Genomic DNA, 3,732 nt, shown 5'->3' with positions numbered 1-3,732 from the left:
ACGAATCTTGTTTTTATTTTCTGAATTGTATGATAAATATTTAACTTGTTCTTAATTATGTGTTCTTAATTCTTGTTTTGATATCCCAGGATACTGATTCAAGACAAGCTCTTATTCAGAGGAGGAATAGACCCTGTCTAAGAGTACATTTTTCATAATTAAGCGGATTTGATTGCACGCCTAGACATAAGGTGACAAGATTTTGTCGGATTAGGGTAAAACCTAATAAGGGGATCCATAGATTGAGTTAATGCAACCCTAGAGTGTTAATTAGGGAAAAGTCTCGGTTATTCAATCTAGGGATTAGACGTTATTAGTCTTGAATAGGGATAATAACATAAGTTAAGGATCTCTACGGAACAAGTTGAATGAATAAATCGTCCGATTCGGAGCCAGAATAACAAGTAAAGTCTAGGTGGATTTTTCCTTAGGTATTGTCTTAAGTCAATCGATTTCCTCCAAAAGCAATTCCCCAATTCTTTTCTTTGTGGGTTCTTAGTTTAGATAATTAGTTAATTAAAACAAAACCTCTTTATTCTTAGGCTAGATAATAAAAAAGACAGTCATTACTAGTACTTTTACTTCCTTTGGGTTCGACAATCCGGTCTTGCTAAAACTATACTACTATTTAATAGGTACACTTGCCTACATCGCAATAATAGTTAGTTCAAGAATGAGTAATTATAAATATTTAAAACCTATCACGTAATCACGCGATCAAGTTTTTGGCGCCGCTGCCAGGGAGCTAAGATATCAGGAACGCTCAATTCTTATTACTTTAACCATTTATTTTTCTTGCAATTTAATTTAATTTTATTATTATTATTATTTGTTAACTTACTTTTTCTTTCTATTGGCAAGTTTTTATAGTTTATGACTAGAAGAAACCCATCAGGACCATTACTTTTTTACGAAGAAATCAATTGTACAGTTCACAGAAATCAAAGAGAAATAAGGCGAAGCTTACGATACACAGAGAACGAGTAAGAAGATGATACTCAACCCCCAATTGAAGAGATGGCTGAAAACCAAGACAATCAGCTACCTCCTGCAATTGTGGCTAATCAAAATCCTACTCCATGCACTATGTATGATTATGCTAAACCTTCTTTAATAGGAACTGAATCTAGCATAGTTACACCTGCTGTAGCTACAAATACTTTTGAAATAAAACCTAATGCTATTCAGATAATACTTATCAAACTTTCTGGAATTTTGCGATACATTTAAAATCAATGGCATTTCTGAAGATGCCATTCGTCTTCGGTTATTCCCTTTTTCATTAAAGAACAAAGCTAAACAGTGGTTGAACTCGTTACCACGAGGGTCAATTACTACTTGGGAACAAATGACCAAAAAATTCTTACTAAAATATTTTTCGCCGGCTAAAACGGCTAAATTACGTAATGATATCTCTTCTTTTCTACAGATGGATTTAGAAACACTCTACGATGCATGTGAGAGATACAAGGACTTACTGAGAAGGTGCCCTCAGCATGGGTTACCGCTTTGGCTCTATGTTCAAACATTCCACAATGGTCTGAATCCTTCGACTCAGCAAATGGTTGATGCAGCTACTGGCTGAACCATCAATAATAAAACACCTGAAGATGCCTATGAGATTATTGAGGAGATGTCACTGAATAACTATCAGTGGCAAGTCATGAGGACAAAGCCAACGAAAACAGCCGGTGTTTATAACGTCGATTTGGTCACCATGCTGTCAAATCAGGTAGAACTCTTGAATAAAAAGATTGATGGTTTTCTTAGTTCTTTACAGGTTCACTCAGTAATGTATTGCAAAGCAAGTAGTGGTTTAACAAGCCATTCGGAATACCAACCTTATGGCCATAACATGGATAACAAGCAACTAAACTACATGGGTAATAATCCTTGACCTCAAAACAATCGATTTAGTAACACTTACAATGCAGGTTGGAGGAACCATCCCAATTTTTCGTGGGGAGGCCAAGGAAATCAAAGACCACAACATCCTCCGGGTTTTTAGCGACCACCCTACGAACAAGAAAAGAAGCCGAACCTTAAAGAGATGCTCTCAAAGTTTACATCGGTGTTAGAAACTCATTTCTAGAACACTGAGACAGCACTTAAGAATCAACAAGCGTCGATCCAAGGGCTTGAAACTCAGATAGGCCAGCTTTCCAAACTAATCTTCGAATGACCACAAGGTAGTTTGCCAAGTAATATTGAACCCAACCTAAGGGAAGAGCTCAATGCAATTAATGTTTAAGATGAAGAAGGATTTGTGGAGCCTGAACCAGAACCGTGACAAGAAACTGTGGTAAGCAAAGGTCAAGGTGAGGTAGATAAAAATACAAACAAATCAGTGTCAAATATAAACCTCATGTACCATACCCTAACGCAACAAGGAAAGACCGCTTAGATGAACAATTTGGTAAATTCCTTAAACTCTTAAAAAAATTACATATTAACTTACCATTTATTAAAGCTCTATTGTAGACGCCAAACACAATGAAATTTTTAAAAGAGTTTTTAGCAAATAAGTGGAAGTTGGACGAGGCATCGCATGTGAAGCTAAACACAGTGTGCTCAGCTATTCTAAAAAATAAGCTACCGAACAAACTAAAAGATCCAGGGAGTTTTACGATTCCTTGCTTAATTGGTAATTTAGATGTTAATAATGCATTACCTGATTTAGGGGCTAGTATCAACATCATGCCTTTTAAAATATTCAAGCAACTAGGTCTCGGGAAACCTAAACAGACTAGGATGAGCATTCAATTAGCAGATAAAACTATAAGATTTCCTAGGGGTATTATTGAAGATATGCTAGTCAAAATCGATAAATTTATATTTCCTGTTGACTTTATTATTTTAGACATAGAGGAGGATAACAATACTCCTTTAATCCTAGGAAGGCCGTTTTTAGCAATTGCTAAAACAATTATTGATGTTGGCATAGGTGAGCTCACACTTCACGTAGGAGACGAAACATTCACTCTTCAAGCTCGCAATTCTGACAACACATCAGAAATTGAAGGTGGTCATCCAAACCATTCTATTAAAACTGACCACATGATACAACCCACTTTGTAGGAGATAAGTCTGAAGGAAGTACATGAGCCACTCTCAAATAACAGTAGAGGTTCTATTCATGAAGAATGAAGGCTGCAAATATAGAAGCTAGATGAATGGAAAACACATAAACTGAGAACACACGATAAACTGAAACTACGCCAGAACGAGCCCGATACCTCTCCAAATCAACTTAAGGTTGGTGATAAAGTCTTATTAGATGCCGCAGATCCCTACATTGTCATTATTACACCGAATGAGAAAATCACTCTTACGGTACTCAGTATTTTTCCATTCGGTACAGTGGAGGTGAGTCATCCTAAGTTCAACACTTTTAAGGTAAACAATACCCATTTAAAACCTTATTTTAAGATTGATAGTAGGAATAAGGAGTATAAACTCCTCGAACCACCATGATCATTCAACGGAGAGGTAAGTCAAGCTTAGACTATAAATAAGTGCTTCTCGGGAGGCAACCCGAGCACTAATAGTATTAACTTCTTCCAAAATTTAGTCTTCAACATCTAATTACTAATGGAGCTCTTTAATACAGGTTTTCCACAAAGACACGGCCAAACACGCGAGCGTGCTTATGGCTGTGTGAAAACAGGGCAAGGATTTCCCCAACACAGGCTACGATACAATGCCACGGCTGTGCGATATGGCCGTGGTCAA

At 36.8% G+C, this 3,732-nt stretch overlaps 1 non-coding gene across 1 annotated transcript; it reads right to left on the bottom strand.

Annotated features, from left to right (window-relative positions):
* Positions 1-1,396: 1,396 nt before the first annotated feature.
* Positions 1,397-1,503, bottom strand: LOC128287544 (small nucleolar RNA R71). The gene has a single exon (XR_008278244.1). It is a non-coding gene; the product is annotated as a small nucleolar RNA R71 (small nucleolar RNA).
* Between the last annotated feature and the right edge of the window lie 2,229 nt (positions 1,504-3,732).

The sequence above is a fragment of the Gossypium arboreum genome, chromosome 13 (assembly GCF_025698485.1).
Source record: "Gossypium arboreum isolate Shixiya-1 chromosome 13, ASM2569848v2, whole genome shotgun sequence".
In the NCBI taxonomy this organism is placed as follows: domain Eukaryota; kingdom Viridiplantae; phylum Streptophyta; class Magnoliopsida; order Malvales; family Malvaceae; genus Gossypium; species Gossypium arboreum.
The sequence above is the reverse complement of the archived record's forward strand: the minus strand, read 5'-3'. Positions and strand labels throughout refer to the sequence as shown.